At 43.0% G+C, this 14,589-nt stretch overlaps 1 protein-coding gene across 3 annotated transcripts in view; it reads right to left on the bottom strand.

Moving 5' to 3' along the window:
- LOC116843640 (Down syndrome cell adhesion molecule-like protein Dscam2) overlaps nt 1-14,589 on the bottom strand; it is a 313,414-nt gene that overhangs the window by 207,154 nt on the left and 91,671 nt on the right. The window contains exon 1 of one of the 3 annotated variants that reach the window (XM_032814201.1): nt 13,785-14,506. The exons of the other annotated variants lie outside the window; for them this stretch is intronic. The gene's annotated coding sequence lies outside the window, so the exon portion shown is untranslated. Of the gene's footprint in view, nt 1-13,784; nt 14,507-14,589 lie in introns of those variants that run through there. 3 annotated transcript variants of the gene reach the window in all.

The raw sequence follows: 14,589 nt of genomic DNA, 5'->3' as shown, positions 1-14,589 counted from the left end.
GGGGGGGGGGGGGATTAGATGCCCATGCGAGAGTCCGACTCGTGTAAAATTCAGGCATGGCGGGAACAAAACGGCGTCGCGAGCTCGCCTCCCTAAATCACTCCGTTCGCATACTCGTAGAGTGAGCCCGAAGTATTCGTAAGGATACGCGCGCGTTCGTGTGCGATGAATCAAATTGCGGCGGGAGCACGTCGAACGAATAATCGCGAAAATATCGACTGCTCGATGTGTGTTCCGATTCTCGTGCGTCCCGACCTCACGTATCTCCTTTGCGAGATTATTCGCATGAATAATACAGCATTTCCGTGCCACGAGCCAGATGCAGATTCTACCCTCGCAGGCAGCGAGAGGCGGATTCGCGAATTTACGACTTGTTTTATAACTTTCGGCCGTGCCGGCCGTCGGAATTGTTGTGAGATTATATCTACACGGGCAGTTCGCGATTTGCGGCGTTAATGCGTTTCTGAAAACCGAGGAATGAAATGTAATACGACGAATGCCCGAAATAAAATACACAAACGGCGGGATGAGGGGAATGCGTCGTGCGAAAACGTCCTTATTGTTGACGACGGGTGTTTGGTGAATTTCGCGAAGATAATTATGAAGGTGCAGTCGGCTGACTTTCTTTTTCAAGCGCGTCGCGAGAGTTAATCCTAAATTTGTTCGGACGTGTCCTCTCCGCCTTCTCTCTCCCTTCGTCCAAGCGATTTCAAGCGGCAACAAAGCAAATGCACTGTCGAAACGGATATGCAACGATGAGATAAAAGCCAAGGGGTTTCCGAGGAGCTCTCGGTCCCACACCCTAATCACTTTTGCGTTCCCACGCTGCGCAGCGAAGCGCCGCGACGCGGATCGTTAGCGCGTATCAGCGGACATTTTTTACGGGGGGTAGGTCGCGGGCTGAGTCGCATTAAGCCGCGCTCAAAGGTCTCGACATCTCGCGCAGGTGTATTCATTCGCCGTTGCTACGGAATTAATATCAGCCGGCTTAATGGAAGGCAAGAACAACGGAACATCGCGACAACAACGAAAAAAGACGGCGGCGACGGCAACCATGGCGATGGTTTCATCCCCACGACGCCACACACTACCGTCGCCGACATCAAGAGTATATTCTTCCGCCCGGCGACTCTCGCCATCCCCGAAGTTCTTATTCCCAGCTCCTCTTTCTCTCCCTCTCTCTCTCTCTCTCTTTCTCTCTCTTGCTTCCTCCATTTTCGCCCTCTCGTCCTTCCCTCATCGCGACGTTCATTCATCCATCCACGTCCTCCCTTTGCGCCGGCGACCCTTTTTCTCGCGCGGCCCTTCCACCGGCCCGATCTTACGTACGTCGCGAAGCGCGACGACGCCGTATCGGATCTTTGCATCGTAAGAAATTACGAGGATTATAATGGTCGCTAGACCGTGTGTCTCCATGAGAACGCGTCTCTCAGACGGCTCGAGAATAAACGACGTGGATCGTTACCGTTTGAGCCGCCCGAGTCGTTGGACGGAGCAGTAGTGTAAGTCAATAACAGCGCGCGACGCGCACCCTCTGAAAGGCGCAGCTCGGATAATTGCTCTCGTGTAACGTGAGAAACTTCAGTTCTTTCGTTCGGCCATAAAGAAAGTAACATAACATTTTTGTTCCCATTATTCCCGGGAAGCTCGACACATTTCCCGCGAGTATTCCGCGACGTAAGTCGCGATGTGACTCTCTTTTTATTCTCGTTCTTTTGTGCATTCGCAACGTGATGTTTGCGCTGTGCACGCGTGCATCACTGCGTCCCGCTGATAAAACAATGTTTAACCAGATGCGAGAAATTTCGCAATCCCGTATGTTTATCCGCCGTGATGTGATTTCCTCCATTAATTCGTCGGCAATGTTGAGTCGCGCCGACGGAAGGAAGAAAAGAAGGGAGGAAGGGAGGAAGACTTTGCGAGTTATTGCTTGGCGGACATCTTGATTCATCAGCAAGGCATGAACAAGCAAAAATCCCGCGACGCGCCGCCGAGACCGGTAGAACTTTTGAGGGCCTCAGCTGCCGCCACACCTCCGCCATCATCTTCGCAGCTTTCGCCTTCGCCAACGTGCGCGAGAGTTCTGTCTCAGCCTCTCATATCACGCCGTACGTAGCATAAACGACGTACCCACGCTAAGACTCCGGCATAGTAATTCCACATTTCATTCCGCGCGTCAGGAAAATTTCTGCTACACCTCGCGCGCCATAAATCTTGCAACGCTCGCGGCCGCAAAGGGATATTAATTAACGTGCGAATCATATACGCGAGAACACGGTAAAATATTCCCTCGTACACACCGGTGCGGCAAATATACTAAAGTAATTACCTCGTTGGCAGAGAAAGGAAAAAGATAGAGAGAGATAGAGGAGGCAGGAAGGGCGAGAGGGGAAGAGTAAAAGGGAGGCTAGCACTATTATTCCGACAGAATTAATCGCAAACGCGCGAATTAAACGAGCACCCGTTATTAAATTGCGATTAAATAGTGCATGTGACGACGAACAACCGAGTGGATACTCGTTATTTGTTGTTACCTATGCGCAACGGCAATTATTAATATGCGATTCCGCCAATTTCGAATGTAACGAGTCGATTCGCGCTACTGAACCGGCGAGTCGGCACTTCGGCCGCAATTATCGCGTCGTCGCGGGGCCCGATCGATGCGATTGCAATTGGTTCCGCTTCTGTAAGAACGCGACGCCGCCGTGCCGTGATACACGAGGGAACGCGTAGTTTGAGGTTGGAGATACATTTAAAATGACACGCACTCGTTGCAAAATCGTAATAGTATGTTATAAGTTTCGCTTACTGTTGTAAAGTGTGTGGAAGTATCGTGAAGTGTCTAAATAAAAAAATAGACTGGATTTCAATTTTGATTTTCCAAGTTTTGCATTTCGTTCAAATTTTCTCTCTCTCTCTCTCTCTCTCTTTCTATATATATAAGTGATCTTCAGAAAATTCCGAATTCAATTTTAGCAAGTATATTTCCGTTTAGTTAGGCAGAGAAAAAGAGAGAGAGCACTGCTTCAAGTTTTCTCGCGCATTTTCGAATACGCGACACGCATGCTCGCGACGCGTCCGCTTCGTCGAAAAATTCCTATTATCCTCTGGAAATTTTTTCATTCGCCGACGCACACACCCCGTGCTATTTTCTGTTTCGGGATATTCCTTCTCTCTCTTTTTTTTCCGACGACATCGAGCGCTGCTTTGACCGCGTTCCTGGCCGAGGAAAAATAAAATATCGGCGGCGCAGGCATTCTCCGCAGCCGCGCGTCGTGCTCACCCGTTATTTATCGAGGATTGAAATTCGGAGACCGCGACGCTCCCAGGAATTTCATTAAAATTATGGCTTAGATATTGGAACGCGGGCCGGTGGTGCGCGTGAAGGATCGTTGTGGGACGTGAATCGAGTACTCGCTCGCGCGGGATGCGCCCACCCCTACACGGACTGCATTGCAAAAACACCTGAGGCTATTGGCGCAAGTGAGTGGAAATTAAAGTAACGATAGCGTTTGTTTCATCGGCGCCGCATCGACTCGGGACTTTATGGATTTAATAATTAACCGTATGCGATCATAAATTTGCGATTTGATCGCGCGGTTTAAATATCGTGGATATCGTGGATTTAGAAAAGAGTACAAGAGCACAAGAGATCGATGCTAAGGATATCCTCGAAAATATTTCTTATCATCGCTAATCTCATATCCGAAAATACGCTAAATCCGCGAATACGGTGCATTGGTAATCGAGTTAATAATGCATTTATATTCCGCGCGTCACGTTACACTCGAGTTCCGATTTGTATCGCATTTGCATTCAGCAACTGTCTGATTTTGAGCGACGAGTGCTCCTCCAGACGCGGCACCGCGGGATACCTAGTCATTTATTTGGCCTTCTCAGTCAGTCTCGCGGCAGCGAAGTTATGGCTACTGTTAGTTTCATCTGGTATGCGCATTACTCTCCCAGCGCAAAATAGGATGGCGAAACAAGGGCGACAGTTGTTCCGTATTAGTCGCGAACCCGAGTTCTCGCCGACAAGAATGAAGATGATGGATCGTCCGCGACTAGCGACAGTGCGCGAATTTAAAATGCGAGAAGAAACTTAGCAACACGTTACGTGTCGCTTTGATCGAGTGCTTCTCTCGAAACGGGCTTTCAATTTTGCTTAATATTCGGCCGGAAAAATGAAGAATTTCACTTGGCGCCGTAAACTTCAATGCGATAACACTCCTGAACTTTCAAGAAATTGATGCTGTGCAATTCTATCATGTTAATAGAATTTTCGAGCTCGCTCCTAAGTATTAAGAGCGGTGCTGTATAGACGAGAAGGCTAGAAACAAGTTTGCAAATATTAACAAAAATATTTCGATTAAACATCAGCTATGTTCGTTTCTACTCGTAGATAAGAGTAATGATACAATTTACGGGGAAAAGATTGCAGCATTCTCAGGTTAACGAATTTTAAAGTGCATCCGACATATCCAACAAGAAAACTTCTCTCCCGAAAATTACTAAGATCCGCGTATTAATTACACAGGCCTACATGGTTTTGTTGATTGGGATCTGACAATGTTTTCTTACGTAATTTTTTGCGCTAAATCCGAATCTGGCCGCAGAGTTGCTCTATCACGTCAGAATTTCGAAATATCCTAACCTAAAACTGCCAAAAAAGCTGTTTTCAACTATATTTTAAATTACATTATTTAAAAATTGAGAAAATATTTTTTTGTCAAATCCGTCAACGGTATCATTTATTACTATACGGCCCCTTCATCTCCTCTGGCCGGGTAGTCACCCACCTTGTCTTACAGACTAGGCTGCTACGAAGTATAATTTATCGAAATTTGAGTTGGTATATCTCCGGAAGAAAAAATCGCTTTGAGATGGTTCAAAATGGATTTTGAAGAGACTATATAGTAGTAAATGATACCGTTAACGGATTTGACAAAAAAATATTTCCTCAATTTTTAATTTAATTTAAAATATGGTTAAAAACGGCTTTTTAGATTAGGATATCTCAAAATCCTGACGTGATAGAGCAATTTTGCAGACGGATTCGGATTCAGCGTAAAACATTACGTAAGAAAACATTGTCAGATTCCAATCAACTTTCAATCTCCAACATCTCCAATTTTGCAGGTCTGTTATTATCATCTGAAATTTGTCTCATGTGGCATTTTCGGATCTTTATTCAGACTTAGATCCACATCTCTCAGTTGAGAGATATGTTATAACACATATGGCATTCGTATCGCGATTCAACTGAAGAATTTTTATTTAACTCTGAATTCGAATATGATGACTTATCTCGCTTGAGATAAGTTTCAAATGGTAACTATTAATACGTTTTTAAGCAGTAAATTTTCTTTTATTACGTTGCAAAAATTATTCGAAACAAATGCTGCAAACTTTCTTCCACCAACTATACATACACATAAATGCGACTAGAACGCAACGACGTATTTCTTACGGAGAGGCCTAATGGCATAACTTTATGTGTATATAAGAGTTGAGAATATTATGGCAATCTGTATACAAAAGGAAAAAAATGCGAAGTAACTTCGTTATTGGGAGCGAAGCGCGATAAGTGGAGTTCTTCAGTTCGACTCGTCCGATTTGCTTTAATGGAGGCTTTCTCGGTTCTCGGGCCTGTTCCCTAATTTCCTCCATAATCGCGTTTCGCGCTCTAAGTGGATCAGTCTGTATACGTGCTCGCGCTCAAGGACGGGGCAAGTCTCCGTTCACGTCTTTACGGCGAAGGAAAATATATTTTTGCAATGGGAGAAAAGGAGTGGGATTACCGGAGATGGTAGCGACGAGGCCCCCGCGGCCATTCGCGAAGAATCCGCGCCGTTTCACTTTATCACCCTCGTCGCTGTCGTCATCGTCGTCGTCGTCGTCGTCGTCGTCGAAGCGTCCTGAAAGTACGGAAACGTTGCCTTGTGTCCCTCGGGGAATCGCCTCGCAGTCAGTTTCGCAGTCGATCGGGAAAAGGGCAGCACAACCGTTGTGCAGGCCGAGCGCCCGAGGAGATTCACCGCGAGAATCGTGTTTTAAGCGTTCCGTCGAGAAGTTGCTCGTACTTGCCTATCTATCTATAACGCGCAGACAGTCAACAGCTGTATCATAGTCACACTGGATATCGATCAGACGCGAAAACGTCCCACCGCGAATTCGGATATTCCTGTCGACACGACTCGACGTAAGATAGAAAACAATGGAAATTTCGATGCGACGTGAAAGCTTTCCCAAATAACGAAAAAGAGACGAAAAGAGCGCACTGTATTTAACGAATGGAATGCCACAAAGAGACAGGAGATTCTGAAATCTATACTCGATACTCTCTAAAGTACAATCAGCGTATTCTTCGTGGAAATGTGTTGTATTTACAGCTGATGATTTAGTTATAAGTGTAGCACTGCAATCAGTAAAATCTTACTGAGAGAATCAGTCAGCAGTAGCGATTGTTACCACTATTAATGCAATTTGCAAACATAGACAGCACCATCACGCGCAACTTGCATGGAAGCCGTTAATTCCATCACCGCGAACGCAGAAAGTTGATTTTCATACAGAGTAGAAGAGACCTGGGCTATTTGTCTGGGGGGCTGTGTGTTCACAATACTGCTATCTCAGATGTTAAGAAGTAGATGTCTCTACTATTCCAACGAGCAATTGAAGAAGTTCTACGTAGGGGAGTCAGAAAAAGCTGCTGAATCCCTTAGGTAGGTCCCTTTTTCGACCACTCGTTGAAATGGTAAAGATATTTACCTCTGGACACCTGAGATAGCAGTACTGTGAACATATAGTCTCTGTAGCGCTCAATCGTAATCATTCACCCCGTGATTCATTCACTCACTGATTTTATCCTTTTGCTGATTCAATCAGAAATATTTATTCACTTTAAAAGAATACTTGGCGATCAATTTTATTAAAGTAAGCTTTAAAATAAATTGTTGTCTTCGTTATTTCTGACAATTTTGCCATAAAATATTGCGTCTGAGATTTCGTATTTTCTTCATAAAGCAGTATGAATTATCTAAAACAATTTATTTTAACGAAGAAAAAACTCTTGATAACGATAAAATAAAATTCGTACTTTCACAGTTAGCGATATTCCAGCGATAAATTTGAAATTTTTATCAAATCTTACTGGCTAAACGGCGCAGCGTCAAACTTCGTGATCCCTTAATGCGCTTTTTAAAGGGCGCATTGAAATAGTTCGACGGAATGTACTCCTCCGTAATTCAATCGATTTGAAAAAGTATCGGTCGAAAGTTTGCGCGGAAAGGACCGAAGTTCTGCAAAAATTGCGTTTCGGGTACTCCGTCGGGAGTTCTCGCTTTTATCGACTCCACTCAAGAAAGCAAAAAAAGATAGAGAGAGAGGGAGAAGAAAGAAAATAAAGAGAATCTCGTTGTGCTCGTAAATTGCTTTTCGGCTTTGCCTGGCTTTTTTTGTTAATATCCGAGAAGAAGATAAGATCGCACGCGAATTGTGAAACTTGGAGAGACTTGCAAAATGCATACGGCATGCTGCGCTGATATTTTCGACGTTGCCACACGTACGCAAAGAGAATAAAGCACATAAATACACGGGACGTACATACTCTTCTCCCGCACTTCTCGAATATTTTAGTAGAAAGTTTGAAGTTAAGTGCGCGTACATAAAATACGATCTCCTGCGAAGGCTTCACGCTGAGAGATATGTAATCCACTGCAAAAACAACCCGTGATTAAGTATCGGCCCGCCTGATGCATCGCTGAAGTTTCCCCGTCGCGCGGACGCGCTTTATTTACACATCGCGAGAGATCTTCGAACATTCTTCCGACGAAGTGAGCAATTTTCTAAAATTCACGCTGCCGTTATTCACTAGGGAATACGCCACGATCCAAAAATAAGCGGGGAACGCGCCTCCTCCTTCGTCGCGCTGTTCAGAATTCCGTATTTGTCCAAGTTAAGCTCTTCACATCCTTATTAATTCGATAAATACGATTATGCGAAACGTTGCAGGAAACTCGTAGGAACTGTCCGTTACGTGCGTTGCAGCGGTAGCTATGTATCTGGGATAATTGTCATAACGACAGGCCGAAATAATACTAATTATCCCAAGGGTGCTTTAAGTACTCCACTTGGCGTAAGGCATTGCGCAATTGTTGCGATTACCGTAAGCTCTATTCGCTGAGCCGTGAAACTTTGGAATGAAATTTTAGAAGCAGAGGCGATGAAGTTAACGCATCGTAGTTAACTCGCCAGTTAGGCGAGTCGTGCTTGCGAGCGTTTAGAATTACACGCGCGCGTCGAAGTAGCGCGCTCGCGAGCATACATACCGAACTCCGAAGTTGTTTCTTGGCATGAATTTTTCTTGCCTTTGCGCCAGACAAACGTGCAAGGCAACAACAAATTCTGAGGAGCTCTGCTGTCCGCGGAGCCTGCGGCGAAACAGTTATATCTCTCTACGGGAAAAGTACAGAATCGAGGTATCACACGTACAGATACTTGATCTACAAGCGCACCATATCTCATAACATTATCGCTTCCTAACTAGTGGCAGAAAATATTCTCTCTGTGTATGTTTATAGAAAAAAAATAAAATCTGCTAAGAATCGAACTTCTGAGAAATCGTGTTTTCAACATTGAACTATGACGCTTGATGTATTGTGATTAAGGCTTGTATTAATAGTTATTACTTGAAACTTGTTTCTAGTGAGATTTACAGTTTTAAATTTAGAGTTAGATGTGAGCTTCTCAGTTTAATCTCGCTATCACAGATATTACGTCGTAAATACCGTACAATTTAACTGGAAAACTTAGATCTAACTTTCAAATCTGAATATCTCACGTAAGATAAGTTTCATGTGATGCCTATTAATAAGTCTAAGAGTCCATTAATTGATTTTTTCTTTTATTAACTTGCGTCTTTTTTATGATTTATTCTTGTTTTGCAGCACCGCTCCTGCTTTATTTCAAAAGTGCCATCATGTAGCACGATACGTGTGACACAGAGGATGTTCAAGATAAAATTTCCTAGAAGGCGGATATTATATTACAAATAACAAGGACCTTCTGTCCTTGTTTATAATCCTTTTTGCCAGAGCAATAAGCAGCACGAATTATTCGATCAGCAATCGCAAACTAGGTGTCTCCTATGCGTACAATAGTAATCCCGAATTTCTCGTGACCTCCGTATTCAAATTACGTAGCGAAATGTATCGCGACGCGGTGTCCTTTCCCCTCGCGCGCCGGCTGGAAAAGCCAGGGACGGTCGCAGCTTCCGGAATTATTTATAAATTCCGATATTGGATCTCTCGAGACGCGCGAAGGCAAAGTTCCGAAACTGCTCGCGACTGTTCGATGTCTGTAAGTGGTCGCGATGCAGAACATGCATGCCAACGAATATATACATAAAAATAGACCTCTCGGTCTATTTGAGGACGTCGGTTACGTCCAGGACCGTTGCGAGGTTCTCGGGAGGTCCTGCGCGTTTTAGAGGACCTCTCGAAAAGCACACTTCAAGTCATATATATTGAAAATGTTAAAATGATGACGGCGTACTTTTTGGAAATTATTCCATTTCTTAGAAGGGAAAGTGTTCTAAAACGGAGAATTATAAGAAAATTTGTCTTTGGAAGCAACTCGCATTTCCTGAGTTATAGAGAAGAATGGAAATCAATTCAAGATTTATCTAATGAAAATTCATCGGATCCTTGACAATTTCATTGGCTCGAAATATCAGTTATTTTACAAACGCGGAATCGACGATTACCTGAAAAATGACTAAAAGTGATGGACATTGATGATAAGTATTTCGTAATTTAAAAAGAATACAAAAAATATGGTTAAAATGAAGAAGAAATAAGGTTAAAAGAGAAAAAAAATATAATTTTGATGATCAAGTATTCAATATAAGTGTATGGTACACAGTAAAATATATTTTATTTTTCTTTTCAAAGTCGTCATTTTACAATAATATCTTGATTCTCGGTGGTTCAATTAAGCTGAATTTTAGGTAAAACATTTCCGTAAGCTTGTCGTTATCAATCATTGACAAACTCGTAAAAATATTTAATTTTGAAATATTAATTTTTTTGCTATAAAAGAACTGAAAATTTAATAATATTCCATTAAAATTTGCAATTTTTTTAACTTTTACTCAATTTCTACAGTTGTTCATACGATAACGATAAGTTTACGGAAATTTTCTACCTAAAATTCAGCTTAATTGAACCACCGAGAATAAAAAATTATTGCAAAACGACCTTGAAAAGAAAAACAAAATATATTTTAACTGCATGTACCATATACTTATATTGAGTATTTGATCATCAAAATTATATTTTTCTTCTCTTTATATGTTGTATAAATACACGTCAAAATAACACTTTCGCATATTTATTCAGTTTGTCATAAAAAATTGTGAAAAAATAAGCACGATTTTCAGGCAATCTGACCCTCCAGTCCCCTTAAATGAATATCCATTAATTGTGCACTGCCCGCATCTACAGTGAAGTCGGCGAATTCTCTCTCGGATCACAACACATTTTGTATTCGCATCGTGCCCGATGAAAGCGTTCCCGGTTATATTCGAGCCCGATGTTGAATTTGCAGAAAGAGGGGCGAGAAAGCAAAAGAACACACATATATACACACACATATTTCTCGGCAAAAGTATGAGGGGGGTGGCGACACGGAAAGCAGGCGCCAATAAAAGGTATCGACGTATGCTTCGCGACCGTCAACATCGCAGAACGCGAAATTCATTCCACCGTCTCTCGTGACGGAAAGAAGGAATCGCGGTATCGGAATTTGCCTGTCGAACAAATATCGCCCAACGGCAAGCGAATAAATAATTAATAGGCGCGAATACGAGCCTGAGATTGCGACTAGTTAGAACTCCCGTTCAGCGGACCATTAATGAGTTAAAACTCTCTGCGCTTTTAATAATCCTCCGCCGCAACACGCGTGAGTGATTTATCAAAAATATGAAACGGAAATTAAAAGTCGAGAACGCGCGCGAGCCGGCAGCGCACGGCTTTTACGAAATAGTAAAAAAACAACAGTGAATAGATGTACGCAATTCGTATCAATATTTGCGCAAGTTTTCCCATCGCGTATATTTTGCATACTCTTCTTTATTTATCATCACATATCGTCATTTTAGAAGACTTATGTTAAAGAGACTTCCCTCCTTTTGTTTTTTTTTTACATTCTTTTTTATGACATAAACATATCTCTATGGAGTTGATCACCACGTGAAACCATCACGACGCTCGCAACTGATTAATCGAAAAACGAAGGGAAGAGAAAACAAAAAAGAGAGGAAAAAAGAACGACAGAAAATTACTTTCCTCGCATTTCACGCGGGCGCACTAGCCGCGAGTAATATCGCTGGCTGCTCGTCAGCGAGCGACGATTGTGCCGTGAAAACGAGCTATTCTGAAGCGCGATCCCCGACGACAAAGGACAAGCAGCAGACATCCTCGAAGCGATTCAGGCGCAGCCGCGTGGCGGGCGAATTTTTTCCTTTCACCGACGCGTACGAAAACGTGATGATCCATTGTGGGGGGGAGGGGGGGACAGGGAGGGAAGTCGCGCAATCCCCGGCGGACAAGGGGGAGTGCGGAGTGCGGTGGTGGCAGAGATAGCGGGGGTGGGTGAGGGAGAGAGTGCAATAACGTCGGCGCGTTAATGCTCGTGGAAATAATGTATCGGCCGTGGTAGTGTAAATTTCACCTACTACCTGGTCGATACGGCGTAAATATGCGTGAAGAGTAGGGAGTGGTGTGGCTCGAATACGCGTATAAACGACGTTGTGTGCGTTCGTGAGTGGACGTGCGTGTGTGCGGTGGTGTGCGAGTATTATGCGACGGCGGAGAGAGCGGCAGCAGCGGCGGTGGTAGAGGAGGAGAAGGAGGAGGAGGAGGAGGAGGAGGAGGGGGAGGGGGAAGGCAGTGCAGGCTGCGTGGTGTAATGGCCTGCTACCGAGGGTGCATTAAGGCGGTTTATGCGCGCGAGGAGGTACGGGGTTACTTTTAACACGCCGCGCACTCGAATGCTGCTCTCTCATTGAAAACGCAGCGAAATGTCCCGGTGAGGAGGAGGTTCGATAATCGACGGGACGTTGAAAGCGGGAAGATTCGTGCGAAAGCGCTGGAGTTAACGCGAGATTAATTGCGGAATTAAGAAGTTCCGGCGCCAGAATGAAGCGATAAAGAAGCGCGGGATTCTCGCGCAGCAGTGATGACGGCCGATGATAATCGGAGACGCGTTACCGCTAATGGAGGAAGTTTGTGTCCGCGCTTCGCTATACCGGTGGCTAAAGGAGCGCTAAAGGCGCTGAAAAAATATCGCTCGATAGATGCAACTTTTCTCAATTTTGCCCTCGATCAATCGCAAAGAAATTTTATGTGCTTTCTCATAATTGCAGCTCTTGAAGGATACGTAAGGCAGTATCATTTTGGGCGTTTAGTCCATGTGTTTCTGTCTTCCAATAAAAATTAGATCCTTTTTTTACATTACTTATTTAATACGTCTGCACATTTTTTCTCCTATCAAAAATTTGTATTATCACGTTGGCGCTATTAATCAAGTTTGTTCCTCAGAGTATAACGCCTCCCGATGACACTTTAAATAATTCCTTTTAATAATATATCCATGAAAGCGCAATTATCGTGTTTGCACAGCTATCTCGCGACGCCATTATACCCTCGCGCAATTGACCCCGTTATATATTCATGAGATTCCTCGTCCGTCTTTCAAGTCATCGCTTTGTGCATACCTCCCTGAAAAATATTCGCAATCACCTTCGTGATTATATGACGGTAAATGTCATCTCAACTGTCGTCCAAGTGAATTTTCGACGCTTTTATATACGTGTATATCACGTATCTTACGGCACTAATTGTCAGATTGTAATTGTTACGTCAATCTCCAGGTTTCCTCTATTATCCTAACTGCGACCTAAATTCTGCCATTTAGGCTCACGACATCTTGAGCCACATTTCATCTTCTCCAAGACACGCTCGACAAGGTAACATTAACATTCTCCGCATTGGAGGTTTAACCCTAGGTATACACACTTCTTTTTCGCATACATAGATGAGGTCTGAAGGTTTGAGGTCTGAAGGACCTCAGCTACATTTTTTATTATAACTCCGGTAAAAATCACCGTATTTTTACTTTTTTTCCCCGATTGTTAATAGACTGATGAAACATATATATTTATTAAGAATTAGAATTAAATCATAATAAGCATCATATAATAAAGACGTGTTGAAACATTAGAATTACTTATAACTGCAAAGGAAACGTCATTTTACCGTAATAGCTTGAAAAATGCGTATCTTTTTTGATAATAGAGATAATCGAAAAAAGTTTTCAAATTTTGAAAGGGCATATTTCAAGGTACAATGAAAAAAATCGTCGCTTAAATATTGGAATATTATTATGAAAATTACAAGGCTCCAAAATTGACGATTTTTCATATTTCTATTTTCTGACGGTTTTGCAGACATATATAAGAGTTAGGATTTTTGTTAAAAAATACAAACTCAATAACTTGTAATGCATGTAACAGAAACAGAAAAAGAAAAACGTGAATAATTTAAAAGCGGCGAATAATATTCACCCAACAAGGTAGTATCATTTTGGGCGTTTAGTCCATGTGTTTCTGTCTCCCAATAAAAATTAGATCCTTTTTTTACATTACTTATTTAATCTAACATTTTTTAGAATATATATTTACATTATAAACTCGAATAAAATTAATTACAAAATATACTTACTTGCAAAAAAAGTTGCACGAAGTACACTCTGGGGCCTGGGAGACCCCGGGCTTACTTTATATGTGAATTACTACAAAACCGACAGACAATTGACTGCTCCGTCAGCTATCTGCAGAGGAGACTTTAAACTTTTTTTACACAGCGATCGTATCCTCCTTACTTATTCTTTCTATTAATACTAGAGTTTCAAACTTTGCCTGGGGTCTCGGAGACCCCAGTGTGTATACCTAGGCTTAAAATAGATTATTTTTCGCGCGCGTGTTTTGACGGCAGCTCGCTGAAAACTAACGTGATTGCCAAATCACGTTAGCGCGGGACACCTAAAGACCTTGAGACAACACTTTCCTCATACTCGCGTGTCTACGGAACTTTCCACCCGCTCAAATTATACAAGGCTCCTTGAATCAGATTTGAAATCAACTACACTTCTCGCAAGGAATTATGTATTTGTATGCACCTACGGTTCCATTAGCGGGTCGCTAAATTTTACGAACTTACGGTCGCGTGTGTTCATGTCGCTGGAATTTGCATTCTACGAAAATTACGCTACCTTCAGCTTTCACCTCTGACACTTGCGCAATTACCACGAGCGACCGGATATTATCTCGCGATCTCTAAAATGGTTATTACGTTCCTCGATTTTTCTGCGACGGATCAATGCGCGGGATCAATGCGAAAAACTCGGACGTTCATCGCGAAAATCCATTAGTATTCGCGATGGTTAATTCACTCGTATTTCCGGTCCGATGTACAAACTCGCGCACTCACGCACGCACACACATCTCCCTCTCCCCCCCCCCCCAAA

The sequence above is a fragment of the Odontomachus brunneus genome, unplaced genomic scaffold, assembly GCF_010583005.1.
Source record: "Odontomachus brunneus isolate Ranch 3 - 2012 unplaced genomic scaffold, Obru_v1 Obru_scaffold_034, whole genome shotgun sequence".
NCBI lineage: Eukaryota > Metazoa > Arthropoda > Insecta > Hymenoptera > Formicidae > Odontomachus > Odontomachus brunneus.
The sequence above is the reverse complement of the archived record's forward strand: the minus strand, read 5'-3'. Positions and strand labels throughout refer to the sequence as shown.